The sequence below is a fragment of the Hylobates moloch genome, unplaced genomic scaffold (assembly GCF_009828535.3).
Source record: "Hylobates moloch isolate HMO894 unplaced genomic scaffold, HMol_V3 SCAFFOLD_8, whole genome shotgun sequence".
Taxonomy (NCBI): Eukaryota; Metazoa; Chordata; class Mammalia; order Primates; family Hylobatidae; genus Hylobates; species Hylobates moloch.
In genome coordinates, this window is record NW_026652283.1 from 15286153 (window position 1) to 15302860 (window position 16708).

The 16708-nt window shown below is 38.5% G+C and overlaps 1 pseudogene; it reads left to right on the top strand.

Moving 5' to 3' along the window:
- The first annotated feature begins 300 nt into the window (after nucleotides 1-300).
- LOC116472737 (aspartate aminotransferase, mitochondrial-like) lies at nucleotides 301-1576 on the top strand (annotated as a pseudogene).
- The last annotated feature ends 15132 nt before the right edge of the window (nucleotides 1577-16708 follow it).

Here is a 16708-nt window from a genome sequence, read left to right on the forward strand (position 1 = left end):
CAAATAAATCATTCTTTCATGTGTATATATACAGATATACATATAAGTAAACATACATATAACTTAATCCACTGCCTACTAATAGCTTCGATTTCTTCATCTTACTCAGTTTCTGCTTCTTCGTAACTTCAGCTTTTCATGAATTCTATGGAATTCTCCCATAACTTATTTCCTGTTTTAGCTCTCCCTGCTTACTCTGGTTCCCTCTACATTTCCCACTGTAAATTCCTTAAAAAAGAGAATTTTATCCTTGCCCTCTGCTCAGTCCTGCAGCTGCCCACTGCCCTCCTATCGTCCATCATGGCCCCTCTGCGCTCCAGCTGCTTCCTCTCCGGGATCGCCACCGCCTTCCACCCGGGATCGCCTCTGATGCCCCTGCCAGAGCCAGCTCCTGGTGGAACCATGTGGAGATGGGACCATCAGATCCCATCCTGGGAGTCATCGAAGCCTTTAGGAGGGACACTAATAGCAAAAAGATGAATCTGGGAGTTAGTGCCTACAGGGACCACAGTGGAAAGCCTTACAGCGTCCACAAGGCAGAGGCCCAGATTGCAGCCAAAAATTTGGATGAGAAATACCTCTCCATTAGGGGGCTGGCTGAATTTTGCAAGGCATCTGCAGAAGTAGCCTTGGGCGAGAACAGCGAAGTCTTGAAACGTGGACAGTTTGTCACTGTGCAGACCATTTCTGGAACTGATGCCCTAAGGATCAGAGCCAGTTTTCTGCAAAGATTTCTTAAGTTCAGCCAAGATGTCTTTCTGCCCAAACCAGCCTGGGGAAATCACACACCCATCTTCAGGGATATTGGCATGCAGCTACAAGGTTATCGGTATTATGACCCCAAGACTTGCGGTTTTGACTTCACGGGCACTATGGAGGACATTTCAAAAATACCAGAGCAAAGTCTTCTTCTTCTGCATGCCTGTGCCCATAATCCCACGGGAGTGGACCCTGGTCCCAAGCAGTGGAAGGAAATAGCAACAGTGGTGAAGAAAAAAAATCTCTTTGCGCTCTTCCACATGGCCTACCAAGGCTTTGCCAGTGGTGATGGTAACAAGGATGCCTGGGCTGTGCACCACTCTGCCAATCATACGCCATTGTCTCTGCCAATCATACACCAAAACATGGGCTTATACAGTGAGGGTGTAGCAGGCTTCACCGTGGTTTGCAAAGATGCAGATGAAGCCAAGAGGGTAGAGTCACAGTTGAAGATCTTGATCCGTCCCATGTATTCCAACCCTCCTCTCAATGGAACCCATTTGCTTCTACCATTCTGAACGCTCCAGATTTGCGAAAACAGTGGTTGCAAGAAGTGAAAGGCAAGGCCCATCGCATCATTAGCATGCAGAGTCAGCTGGTCTCTAACCTCAAGAAGGAGGGTTCCACTCACGACTGGCCACACATCACTGCCCAAATTGACATGTTTTGTTTCACAGGGCTAAAGCCTGAACAGGTGGAAAGGCTGAGCAAGGAGTCCTCCATCTACATGACCAAGGACGGCCGCTTCTCTGAGGCAGAGGTCACCTCCAGCAATGTGGGCTACCTTGCCCATGCCACTCACCAGGTCACCAAGTAATGTACCTGATGCAAGGAAACAGAGACGACCTTTCTGTCTTCAGCCTCTGCTACTGGGAGCTTCACAAAAAGGATGAGAGAGGGTGGATGCTGGTGAGTGGATCATTTCCTTCAACCACAGTGTGTAACACTCAGTGACTGAATGTTTCTCAGAAAAGAACATATAGTGACATAGGGCAGAGGCATCCATGGCTGGCCTCTGGAACATTGTGGCTCTAAACCAAACTCTTCCCTGTCCTTTTAATCCAACTTTTCTCAAAGAGTTTACATGTGCAAGAAAGTCATCACACAAGGAAACCTGTCAATTATGCCATTGGAATATTTTAGAAGCTTTAACTGAAGTGTCATACGGTTCGGGTTCCTCATGATAAATAGCACACATTAGAGGCTTTGAGAGAAGACCTAGTTCTGTCATGAACAGTTGGCCTCAGGTCTGTCCTCTCATCATGGAGCAACCTTATCAACAGACCATATTGCAGAAATTTATGTTTATGAAAACCAAAGAGTCTGCTGCCACTACAGCAAGGAAAATATGCAGATTCCTGTCTTATTTAAGAAAAAGAGAAGACTCTCTTTTCTTCTTTGTCATTGCTGTTCTTTTCCTTAGGCACAAAGAATTTTAACCAATGTAAATTTTTATCCCATTCTACTGCGTGATTGATCATCAACCCCATCCTATCGGGATTTATTTAAAAATAAAGACGCGGAGAGCAATGGCTTATGACTGTAATCCCAGCACTTTGGGCGGGTCACTTGAGGTCAGAAGTTTGAGACCAGCCTGGCCAACATGGTGAAACCCCGTCTGTACTAAAAATCAGTCAGGCATAGTAGCGGGAGCCTGTAATCCCAGCTACTCGGGAGGCTGAGGCAGGACAATCGCTTGAACTGGGGAGGTGAAGGGTGCAGTGAGCCAAGATCATGCCATTGCACCATTGCACTCCAGTCTGGGCAACAATAGCAAAACTCCATCTCAGAAAAAAAAAGAAAAAGAAAAGAAAAAGAATAAAGAACGTAATTTTCTGCTGATCTCATACCCTCACCCTTCTCGGCAAAGAATAGTGGAGAGTAGGTAACCACACTTTATCTCAGCATCCTCTTCAATGATTGTGTAAATTCCTCCAGTTGGGATGTTGTCTCTGCCCATTTGGACCTCCTCCCTTTGTTGAATGTGGTTGTGCATTCGCTCATCTCACATCATGAGTCAGGCGCAGAGGCTAGTACCAGGAAAGAGGATATTCTAGGCTACGTGTGCTGCCAGCTGGGTTCAGGCTTCACCCATTGGAAAGAACCACCATCTGCTCTAATTATGTAGACTTATTGCAGCCTGGTTTCTCCGTTACAATGAAATTACTGTAAACTGCCCCCCGCCTCCACCCCGCCCCATGCCCTGCAAAAAAAGAGAATTTTATTTACTCAATTTTTTAATGTCAGGCCTTAGCATTAGTTTCTAACCAGACTTGGGTTGTATGCCCATGCTGGCTCAATCAGTTCTGGCTTACAAGTCTGTATTGTGCCACCTCTTTAGCATGAGCCTGTAGGTCAGGGCACTTCACACAAAAGAGTCTGACATGTCTTGTACATCCTGCCTCAAGTTATTGTTACTTTAACCCACCATGTTTTCTGAATTAGTCTTTCCAGTAGGTTATCTAAGGAAAGTAATATGGAGTCATTATTAGCCACACAGCCCCAACTCAAACACATTGATTTTGTCAAATATGTTGATTATGCAGTCATCTGGCAAGGACCTGAGACAATAGGTAATGTTGGCAAGATTTTATGGAATGGAAATTCAGTTAGGCATCAGAAGACCTGGATATTAGCTCTCTGTCACCATGAATTAGGTCTCAAAATCAGGCAAGTTGCTCAGTCTTTCAGACTTTCCATTCTACATCTGAAAGTTGGGGAGATAAGCTGTACAATTTATAAGGTGGTTCCCAGTCTGAAATTCCGTGGGCCCACATCATGAGTCTTGATGTCAGAATATATCTACAATATGAAGAAGGCAATGAGCCTCTCAGGAGCTTCTAGGCCATAAAAGATCAGAGTGAGAGCATTGCTTTTTTTAAGGAAGACTATCTATCAGAAATGACTTCCCTGAGCTAATATGTACTTGCGGGCCTAGGATGGGTTATGGCAAGCCCACTGACTATAGTCCACATACAAAATAGTTGGGGCAGGACTGAGACACTCAAAGTCTGAGAGAAATAGATTCTAGAGGAAGGAAGGAAGTCAATCTGTCAAATACTTTCAGAGACGACTTAACTTACAATTAGTGAGTGTGCTTATTCTCTGATAGTCAGGAATGTTAACACTTAGTACATTATTTGATTTAGCTCTACATTTTTCTTATCCCAGAGGCTGACAGTTTTCAGTGGCTACAGTGAACTGAACCCCCAAGAATCTAGACATGAATGAAAGTGGAGTTACATTAAAAAAAATCAATATGTAACCTGAGAAGAGATATGCAAAGTCATTGGAAGGAAGCTGAATGGCTCCCAGGCCAGCAAACTTCACAATTATCTAATTGAATTATGAGATCTAATGAAAGACTCTCTTAGAAGGCAGGTGCTATGATTTGAATGTGTCCCTCCAAGTTCATGTGTTGAAAACTTAACTTCCAATGCAATAGTGTCAAGACGTGGAATGTTTAAACGGTGATTAAGTCATAAGGCCTCTCTTATGAATAGAATAATATTGTTATCACAGGAGTGAATTTGTTATAAAAGTTTTGGCTTCCTCTTGTTCTTTCTTTTGCCATGTGATGCCTCCTGCCATGTTCTGACACAGCAAGAAGGCCCTTACTAGATGAGGATCCTTGATCTTGGACTTGCCAGCCTCCAAAATCATGAGCCAAATAAAATGTTATTGTTTGTAAATTACTGAGTCTGTGCTATTTTACTACAGCAGCACAAAACAGAGACAGCAGGTATCAGTAATATTTTGTTATAGTGGCACAAAATGACCAAGACAGCAGGTAAGCTAATCAAGGAACAATGGCCATGACAGAGTGTTGCAAGCCAACTTGACTTGTGCTTGTCTGAGCACTGTCCACAGGGAAAAGAGTTTTAGCCAATGGTCTTCTGCTATTCCAGATTCATTAACAAAGTAGTAATAAATGCCAGTGGTGGTAGCAAGTGGACTTTGAGGTTTTTGGATTCTGATAATTTCTTATTGGAGATTAGTATATGGACATTCTAGTTATATTAATACATAGATCCCTAAGTCCTTGATAAACGTACATTTAGCCTTAAAGAGATGCATTTTCATTTGATGTGATAAAACAATCAAATGTTGTTCTTCAAACCCAAGGACCAAACACTAGGCAGTGATACATTCACCAAAGTGATGGTGTTCACACTGAGGTCTTTAACGTGGAAGAACGTCAGTAAATACAGACAGTCTTCCCATGGTGACCACAACGCATCCATGTGCCTTCAGGTCATTCTTATGCTTAATTTTTAAAAAATATTTACACATTTGCCCTCAGGGTAAAATCCCAACTTCTGACATGGCCTTATCCACCGCTACTTCATCTTCTCCAACTCTGCTCTTCAGTGACATCACTCAAGCCACACTTCCTCTCTTCCTGTGCTGCTAACTTATCAAGGTTGTCTCTGCCTTGGAGCCTCTCCACTTGTTCTTCTCTTTGCCTGGAAATTTCTTTTCCTGATATGTATGTGGCTTATTCCTGTTCAGCATTCAGGCCTTAACTAAAAATAATGACAGAAGGCTTCTGTGACAATCCTATCTAATATAGTTCTCCTATCTCTACTTCATTCTATTTCATTTATTTTTGAAAAGTTTTATTTATTATAGCTAACACTAGTCAAAATGATTGCACTTATTTGTTCTCTCTTTTTTAAAAAAAAGTTTTCCTCACTAAAATATTTATTGGGTGACAGCAGGACCTTGCCTGTTATACCCATTGCTATATTCTTAGCAACAAGGAGACTATCTGAAACATGTAGAAAGCTCAATCAGTGTCCTTTAAATGAACGTAACAGATTTTTACTCTGGCCATTATCTGATCAGCTTAAGCTTCCCATACTAGAGAACATTTACTGGTTTTGTTTTGGTCAGATGGTGGCATTCCCATGGGGCTCACAAAAAGACCCTGATTTTTAGAAGAAAACTGAGTAGTTTAGGTTGTGCTTCTCTCCAGAGCCTTAGTCCAAAGCAAATAGACATTTAGCATTACAGAAGATGTATTTCCTACTTGGAGGCCTGAGGACATTATCAGCTATACTGATAGTATCAGAACCAGAACTAAATAGGGAATTCTTTCATATGCTTCTAATTGGGTAGATAAGTTGTGTATGATTTATACAATGTAATTCAAAGTAAACTTTTCTAATTATAATGTCACTCCGTGTTTCAGGAATTGAGAACACAGTGTGCCACAGGGGAAAGAGCTCAGGCTCTGGAACCAATAGAGCTGGGTTTGCATTCCGCTTTATTGCTTACTAGACTTTTGCCCATGGACAAGCCCTTTCAACATTTGAGTCCCAGTTTTCTCATCTGTAAAGCGGAGCTGGTAATATTTTCCAGAGCTGCCGTGAAGCATGTAAATATTATGCATAAAGTACCTGGCATATCATAGACATTTACTGACTTATAACTACCATTTTCATGAAGATGTCACAGGCTATGTTGGTACTGTGTTTTCGTATTTGATGTTTTATCTGGCTGCAAGTGATAGAGACTACTTCCGGGAACACCAAGTTATGGGTTACGGAAAGACGGCAGTCTTGAGAGGAGAAAAGTATGAAACTCATTCCATTGTTGAGTACCATCTGAACTGGCAGTGGATCCAAGATAGCAGTGGGAACTGTAGTAGCTGGCATTCAAGTATATGCACTAGAGGACTCCAACTTCACATTATCCAGCTGCTCTCCAACCAGACATTTTCTTCTCCTTTTACTACTTGCTTAGTCTCTCTATATATTGTGTATATCTTTTTTATTACTTCATGCTTTCTGGTAACAAATAGACTACTTTTTTTTTTTTTTTTTTACAGTTTCAGCTGACTATAACTGTCTTCATAACTCCACCTTCCTCATTATGACCCGTCCTCTGCTTCATACCTCTTAAATCTTATGTTCAGCTTCCAAATTCTACTAACTGCCTGGTTTTTGGTTTGTTTCAGTACTTCGTTCTGAAGAGGGTCTCATATTGGTCTTATTCAAGTTTTATGATCAAACCATGGCATCATTCTTTAAGTAGCCAGATATTAGTTTGACCCACTTGAAATCAACATCTGTATACGTCTTAATGGACAAACAGCAATTTCATGTGGTACAATCAGATACATGTTGCCTCTGGTGAGGAACCATTCCTAGAGCCAAGAGTGAGGTAGTGCTATTTAATAAATAAACAACAATAAAAGTAAGAGGTCTATTTCGTGCCATTTAGAACCAGTTGTGGCTGGGGTGGGCATTGGATTGGCTTTTTGGCAAAATGTATAGTCATTTTTATTGCTTGAAATTTTCGACCCAGAAATTTTACACCTAAAACAGACCCTTTATTTAGTATAACCCTTTCACTTTAGAAATAAGGAAACCAGACCTCAAACAGATAAGTCCCATGTGACACATAAGAAATTAAAAGTTGGAAAACTAAATTAGTGAAAGAATGTTACAAAGAAACTGGTTTATTTATGTCCAAAAAATCTGAGTGTACAAAAAAGACTATTCTATCAGAAATATCACAATCTAATCAGGAAGGAAAGATTAATTTTAGTATAATAAATGTTATAATAACTATATGCGTAGGGTGAGGGAGCCTAATGATGGAGTTTAGGGGAGACTCAGGGCAATTTTTCAAGAAAAGCAGATGTCTGGACTGAGACTTGAAGAGCTGAGTCAGTGTTAGGAAGCGGCTATGACTGTGAAGCACATTCCAGAGTAAGAACGGGGAAGATGTGTGAGTGTGTGGTACGTGGTGTGGGAAACAATAGGGAGGTTGGGCCACAGGTTTTCCCTGAGAAGTGTCCATGTCTGTCTCTCCTCTCCCTGCCTATCCTCTGCCTTCTCTTCTCCCTCATCTCTATTATGTTCACCTCCAGCAAATCTTAAAATAAATTGGCATTCTATCTTCTGATCCAAATAGCACTGTGAAAAGGTTATTTAAGAACATTTAGAGTGGTAGAAGGAAACCATTTGGAATTTGAAATTTATCATAATTAAATCATGAGTTATAAGTTGCCTGTTTCATTTGAGGTACCCAATAAAACTTCTTCCTTACCCTGTCTTCTTAAGGAGGCTGTCATTTCCTTGGTGAAGGTCACTTTAAATGGTATTCGGTTCTTTTCAGGTGTTTGCAATCCAGTGGGTGTTGTCATTTTTGCCCTTAATAAGCACACTTCCAATTCCTTCATCCAGGCATGATGCCCTATAGTGCACCACCCAATACATCCTCCTCCCCCAGGATGACAACATGCAATTGATTACCGCTCTTTGGGTACTCCCCTTTAGCTAGTTATGGGCCACCTACTTCAGTAGGGTTCTGATCGTGTATACTTAATGCAGCTGCTTTATTTTTCCCTGTATGAGTGACTGAGGTTCTAAGAAATGATTCATGTGAGGAAAATCAGTAGACTGTCTTGTCAGAATAGCCATACCACAAATAAAAGTCCAGAAAGACCTATGCCCATTCCAAAAATGCAATTATAAAAGTACAATGTTTTGAACTTTCTACATAACAAAACCAAAAATGACCATTTATTGAAAAAGCAAGAATTTCACAGAGGCATTTACATTTTCCACTTCCTCCTCATGTTATGGATTAAAAAGTACATCTTTGCCAAAAATAAGACCTTATTTAGAGGCAGACAAGCAGGAAAAGCTGAATACTAAGCATTATTTAAGGCAGTAAAGAGTTTAATTCAATACATTTTACCCTAAATTTAGCTACAGAGTTCAGCGTTTAAATGTACTGAGAGATTCGGAATCAAATCTTAGGCAAAGTTTTCAAAAATCTACCAAAGCTTTTGTGTGTGTGTGGTTTTCTCTCATTTCGTTGCAATATAACATATTTTTTGTCTTTTCCTTTTGACGATGAGAATTAACTTGCGAAGAAATTTAAATTAACATCAAAGTGAGAAGAGACAAGAAGAATTTATGAGCTGAGATTAGCACTCCAAAGAAAGAAAAGTGAAAATACAGCAATAAGATAACACTCTTGGTAGGCTGTAAATGCTCCTCTGCTTTTAAAATTCCCTAACAAGGTGAGCGAAAACCATTCCGAGAACACTATTGTCAAGAGACACCTTTGAACTGATCTATCCTGAAGAATAACCCCCAGAAAGGTAGAAAAAAAAAATAACTTTCATATGTTTGTGGCCACACAGTGCAGCTCCGACTTCTGAACATTTTTCCCCAATTATTTTTGTAAAGTATTGATCGCAATTTAATTTTGCAGTCCCAACATGAGAGGCGCTTCATGCTGAAATGTCTCACAGGAGATTGTAATCAGGGTCTAGCCTGAAGGTGAAGCGCTCGTACATAGGTTTTACTCTATTCCTCCACTCTTCATCAGCTCGGGGATTGGAGCAGAGGGCATTCTCAGGCAGATTAATTTTTGACGATGGGATCGATGGAAGATGTTTTTTCCCCCTGACATTGAGTCATCTAATTTGCTGTTTATCTTTGGCTTATTGAGTTTTGAGCATTGTTAAATCATACCTTTCAGCTGTTTAATTTCATATGTGAATTTTGCATTCCCCTCTTGTACTTTGGCATAACCCTTTTACCTAAAATGAGCAGGATGATGGGCCTTTTTTGACACAGGGTTACTGCTTTTGAGTCTGTTAAGTACTCCAAGGTAATGTTACGGTACTTTCTAGCTTTTTTTTCTTTGCTTGTGGCCATAGATCAGTTCACCTCTAGGGAAATCATTACTTGCCATCATTATTATCCCCAGCACCTTCATCTATTCTTCCTTGTTTCCTGACTCCATGGCTTGATGAAGTGCCTAGATGTGCGAACACCTTATCTCAGGTCTCATAATTAACCCCTTCATAACACAGGCTGAGAAGATTATTTTTCCTGGGATACACTCCATCTAGTTCAATATTTGGGACTCTTTATAGTAATCACAGCAGCTTTAACAATTTCAACTCTGTTTCCGAGGTAAGATGTGAATTTTGTAAGTATGCTGATGGCTAGAAGAAAAATGCTTTCTACCTAGAGAAACTTGGCCTTATGTAACCTTTCTTTTTGTTTCCCTTAAAGGTAATCAAGCTGTATCTCAAGACAACGCCTCATGTATACACCTGAAAATTCCCCACAGTGACAATATTGTATTAAATGTTAGTCATTCTATAAATTTTAATGAGTGTAGTCATAATTATCTAGAAATTAATAAAATATGAAGAGGGCTTTTTTTTTTTTAGTTTGAAAGACATATGACATATTTGCAAATAGACCTGAAAACAAAATAAAAGTAAAGATGTTGACAGAATGTACTTCTAGATTTGAATTTAACATTAAAACAATCTGTCAGTTCTATCAATTCAGTAAATTAGAACCATCCTATTTTATACACCAAACAACTTATGCGTTTGATTGAAGAGAGAAATGTTATTCCTGCTATCACAAAAAGAGCCCTGGACCAAGTCTTAGTAAATCTGATCCTTGCTCTGCTAACTAGTTGGATTTTTTTCAGAAAGTCGTCACATATCTTTGACTCTCAAGTTTTCTCATCAGTAAAATTGGGGAGTTTTAAAGACAGGTTTTTTCTAGGTGTAAAATACATTATTTTACTCTGTAACGTTATGCACATATTCATCTGTCACCCAAGGCCTCACTCTCCTCCTACCTCTTCCAGGAAGCTTTCATGCCTGTTGCTGCCCACAGTGCAATCACTGATGTACACTCACAGCCATTCGCTTGCTGTTTTTACCTTCATTCTGCTGATGCTTTCTGGTACTTAAAAAAAATGCTTCACTGTATGTTACAAGAAGGGCTTATGATTCTGTTTTACATGCTATTCCAATATCTCTAAAAAATGACTATCCATTCTTTGAGGTTGCATTTTATTTTTGGAAAAAGCCCAAAATTATCTGTAGGCATTGTTGTAAAGAAGGTGAGTAATCAAGACTGGAAACTTAGTTTTCAACTGAATCTCTATATTGTTCAAGTTTCTTAATTGAAACTGACCACGAACACGACTCCAAGAGAAGAGATCTCAGAATGCATTGCATTATGTCAGCATTGTTAGAATTAGCATATTGTCTGGTGAAGTAACTACTTTGGAAAAACAGTTTTTAGTTTGATGCAATTTAATTTAATAGTTTTGTTAATCAGTTTCATGCCCTTACAGCCACACATTATATGTCTTGTCCTACTAAGTTACAATTTCTTCCCAGGAAAGAAAATGGTGTTAATCTGTATACATTTGCCTTGTAAACGTTTCAATTATTTCCTCAGTTCAGACTTCAAGTTGCTGTTAAAGAATCAATCAATTAAATTTGTCAGAGTGTTTGTGTTTTATTAGCTGGTATCAGAGATGAGAATGAGTTAGCATTTTAAAAAATGAGGAAGTAAACTTTCTGTGCCACAGGAGAATATATGAATTATACATGTAAATAAAAAATTACTGATTAATATTCATATCTATAAACATTAGTGTAGGTTAATGTCTTTATGAATCACATTAAAACACTTTGGTTCAGAACTTTTTGTTAACTAATCAACAGGAAAAAAAAAATACTTCCAAACCTGTTTGTGAAAAAAAAGAGCCAATGTGTACCTTTCTTGAGATCTGAATAAATTGTGGAGGTTCAAGGAAAATATTGGGCTTAATGATGCTGGAGACCAAGCAACCATATCCACCAATTATGTCTGTAAAGAGAAGTTCCCTGGTGGTACTGAGCACATCAGTTCATCAAGTCCAAGTCCAGTCAGACACACACACACACACACACACACACACACACACACGCAAGCAAGATTAGAGGGAACACCAAACCTGTTAGACTTGTTTGGCTGTTGTTGCATATTCATAAAATAGTAATGGTCACTTTGTTTGTTCAACCTAAACTTCAAAGGTACTTTAATTCCAATGTTTTGGTCTTCATTTTCAGTATATTTTGTACCTATTGTACAAACCCATCTATTGTATACAGAGCTTACATATTTATGCTATGTAAGTTGACTATGACTATGTGGCATATTCATACTATAATTATATATTAATCTTGACATAAATAGCCAGGATGCCCAATGAAATAATTATTGTAGAAGTCATTAATTTATTGAGCTTCTGTTAACAGCCTTACAATACACTCCGTGTTGAATATCATCTAATCCCCACTGCAACGCTACAGATGGCCACTGTTATTGCCTTTATCTTATGGATGAGAAAATTTATTAAGAACGGACCTTAAGAATCATGGAACCCATTTTTTAAGTAATAAAGCTAAGTCCCAGAGAGCTAAGTGGCCCACATAAAGTTACGTGGTCAAAACTCAGGTAAAAACAAAGCTCTCCTGACCCCACTGGAATGTTCTTCCTACTCCACCTTCCAGACTCCTAGTGCGGTATGTTGCTGGGGAGATATAAACTTTCATTTGTGATTATCTTATTATCTCACTGAAAGAAATCAAACGGCATGAGAAATTTCCTGCAGAATATTGTTAAGATTTTTTTCCTTTGGAAAAAAAATAAAATTCATGTAAACACGTTAAGGTTTTGATACTAAGCATATTTTTGTTCAGAAGGTACAAACATGATTTTATTTTTGTTACCAAGTTCTTGCCATAAAGGAATTTTGAGTCACAAGTGTGAATTCATTCTATCATCATTAATTAGGTAAGGTATTTACAATAAAAACCAGGTCTTGGGATGTAAGTCTGAAAGAGATAAATCCTAAAATTGGTTTTAAAGAGGCTGTGAAAAGTGAGCCAGGAAGGGAGAAGCCCTGTTTTGAATGCCAAAATCTGGAAAAAGTGAGTCATGATGGCTGTAATCCTGGGTCAGAGTTAGGGCTGCAGTAGTTGGTGTATTATTATAAAATCATGTTTTACTGTTGCTCCAAAACTCCCCCTCCTCCTGTGGGCAAGAACTTAGGAACCAAAAGACCTGAATCATGATCTACGATAAACTATTTCTGCTGTATCTATCATCATCTACATCCATCCTGGGCAGAAGAATTCCTAGGCTGTGGCACCAATTAGCTCTAGGTTAGAGATGGGGGAAACAAACGGTGGCACTTCATGTTTTAGCTAATTGCCCATCAATACAAATACCCACTTTGACCCATCTTAAATGCCTAGTGTTATTTGTTTCAGCCATTCTGCAACATGAATTTCTTCCACTATCATATATCTGGTTTCTCTGCATGTATTAAATAATAATATTTTCAAAAGTACATCAGAAAAGAAAAAGAATAAATTCTAAGGCTCTGGACAATCCACAATTTCACAATGAGCTCTTTAATTATTTAGAGGTGATTTAGGATTCTGTAATTAATTTCAAATCATATAAACTTAATAGCCATTATGTCTTACATTAACATCATATTTTCAAAAAATCTTTGTGACTCTGATAGGATATAGGTATGTTGCATTAAAATTTTGAATAAGGCTAATAAATCACACATGGAATTAGTAGGTTATGGAATTATGGAGCAGGCAGAAGATTATAAAACAAGTTGTTAAATTGGGGTAATGTGGCCATACATAACCGTTTCCCATCACTCAATTTCCTAGCCTAAAATGGTATAAAAGTTATGTCTTATAAAAGGACCCTGAGGTTCTGGAATCTTCTGGCTTGGTCAGTGCTTTTGCTCTATTAGGTTGCTAAGACTACCAAACTTCAAGTGTACATCATGGGGAATAATAATAATAAGTCATCAGGAAGCCATATCCCATTCTATCTTCAGATATTTTTCATCTTACTTATACACCTTGCATGGAGTCTTTGTTGTGGTTGCTAATCCTGGAAACTGAAGTAGCCTTTATTGTCTGCCCCAGAACAATTAGTCCATACGCCCCCTTATTTAATTTTTCTAAGCACTGTACAAGGTAGTCAGAGAAGGTGCTATTATCTTCAACCTATAGAAAAAAGAATATAAGGCTCAAGGAGGTATTTATCCAAGTTTGCAGAGCCAGGCAATATGTGAAAATACGTTTAAATCCAGATCTGTTGATTCTAATTCCTCTATTCTGCTACTGAGTCTGTGAAAGAGGGTTGACAGAGGCGATTACTTTTGAATGGGCAGGCGGTGTAGACCTAGCCAGATGATGAATTAACAAAATAATTAATTCCAAATCGTTTTAGCTTGTTTTTGCCAGGCAAAACAATGTCCGCCTTTTTCATTTTGTGGGGATAACCCCTACGTTTTCACTGACTACATTGCCCAGTTCAGTGCCTGCTTTCCATAGTGAAACACAGGATATCATTGTAGGCTAAACATAACTGAAGATATGGTACTCTGGGGAGGATTCAGCAAGGGGAACATATATAAAGAGTTATTTTATGGAGTGCAAGGACATTAAGAATGAATATGAAAGCAAACATTGGTTCAAATAAGTTAAAAACAAGACCTTGTATAAGGATATTATTATACAAGCAAGAGAAATATCCAATATTTATGAAGCATTATTTTATTTTTCTTAATGCCATATATCTAGGCAGTCTGATGTATGTCTGTTCTCCCAGGAGTATTATCAATTTATGGTGGCGTAATAGTCACACATGATGAATTTTACTTTATAATCATATTGTCTTTGATCAGTGGCAAAGCCTAATGCAAAGTGTACTAGGTAAACGGATGGTGGAGGTATACAGTTTAGTGCTAGCACTACATTCTAGTCGACAATAATAGTGAGGCCTATTATGTGAATCTACTCATCACTTAGCCTGGGAAGACTTCTATGCTTGAACAAATGCGGTAGTTTACCATAAAATATATAAGTATGAAGCACCCAAGAAGAGCCCATGTGGATTGGGGATGCGGTGAGCCTCGCTATCAGGGTGAATGCCATTTTACTTTAACATTTATCTGACAATGGGCCAATTTGAGAACTAATCAACTACTTGGCTAGGTCCTTGTAGATAATTAGACTTACTTTGTTAGAAGATGAAAGTCAGTGAGAGCTCTTAGCCTTGATGATTCAGGGAGAGGAGAAGGGGCTTAAGTTGATTTGAATCCTAAACCATTCATTAATCCACTTAACCTCATTCATTTTAGATATGACTACTAATTTCAGGGCATTCTTGGCTTTTCTGTAGCTCTTTTCTCCTTTACTGCTTCTTATATAAACAATTCCTTTCTTAGTTTTTCATTTTGTTTCTCTCTCGCTCACTCTTTCATTCTTGGGAAATGACTTTCTTCTTTCCTAGGATACCCAGACCGTTGTAACTATGATGATTTGTTTCATTTCCAAGATTACCCAGTATGCTTTACAATTCCCTGGTATATTCATTATCCACCCAATGATAGTCTGCACATTTAAGTGCCAAAAATAATTATTGACTTACTTTGTGCCTTCTCTTTAATCACATGTCAAGATTTAGTGAAAATGTTACATTTCAACAAGGCTGTCCATGACTCTAGTAGCAGAATTAAATACCACACCTTCATCTGGGAGTACCTGGTACACAAGTCTATCAACTATTTCATTGTCTTTTTAAATTTTTAATATACCTGTATTTACAAATGAAATGGGAACTTCTTCAGGCAGGAGCCACATCTTCCTTACTGATACAACCCCATCACCTCCTGGTGTCTTCCACTTAAGAGATGGTCAGTGAATATTAGTTCGAAGAATTGTTTAAACTTCTTTTGTGAAATGATGAAAAAGGGAGAGTTGGGCCTAGTTATTCTTTTCTAGGCAAATTGTTTGGGCTTGTGTTATTTGTTAGAACATAAATGAGTTGGCATTTATGCTTATGGAATAAGTTAGAAATCTATAATTGTAAATTCATGCTGATTTTAATGAAATCAAAACTCAAAGTGTGAAACCATCCAAATAAATATAATTTTCTCCAAACTGCTTTGATATGAAAAAGACTCTTTGGCATAGCTCCAATTAACTATCTTAGTCACCCACACAGAATCAAGAAGACTCCTTCCATCTGATTATAAGTTTCTGCAAATAGCAAAAACACTCAAAGCATTCCTGGTTGTTCTCTCTGTATGGAAATTTTCACAACCCAGAGCAAATAGAATGGACTGATTCTGTCATTTGTATAGACAGATCTGATCTATGTCTCACTTTTCAAGCTTTAAAAATCCTACTGAATATGATTTTAGTAGTAAAAAGAAATCATACAAAACGTTAATAAAAATGATGTTTTTATACTTCATCTAATATTTTATGGCCAAGGCACATATTCAAAGTTTAATTATAATAGGTTAAGTTTTTATCATAATGCTATTGGTGTGTTCTAGTCTGCAGTTCTTAAGTGTAGTATTTAAGGGTCTTTGTTTTTTTTAAATGTCATGCTTTTGTTTTATATTCTTCCAACCTTTGCCCACTACTGGTATCTCTGCTTCTGTTAATTGTTCCAAACACCTGCTACAAACTCAGCCCCTGAACAAACAAAAACTACAGGGAACTTGACAGCGAAACAAATAAATACAGATATAGGAGTTTTATAAAACCTGTCCTCTGACTAAATCTGTAAACACTCAGGCTGAAAAACGAGATTGTCTGCAGATGTATCTGCTGGCAAATGGGAAAGAAGTGACCCACTGAGGCCAGTTTATGGAGGTGGTGAAGGCATGGTAAACATGTCTGCCTACCCCTTGATAAGTTGTTCCAGATGGTTGCATAGACACAAGACAGAGTCAGTGAGCTGGTTCATTTCTACCATGAAGCGAAAGAAAGTAACTCTCCATCATAGGCCAGGGCAGGATATTTCACTGTCCATGTGTAATATAACAGGCAAGTAGTTTTGAAGGTACCCACCCCTCATTATTTGAATGAAGGAATTTTCCAGCACTGGGCATATATCACATGTTTCCCAGCAAGATTAGAACTTCACTAAAAGTGAGAGCATGGTCTTTGCCCATGAGGTAATAAATTTCCTGTGCTAGCAACAGTGAAGACTTGGGAAGTGAATAAAGAATGTCTTGAAGCATCTCTTAGGCATGTCAGGAAAGGGCACATTCAATATAACTCATA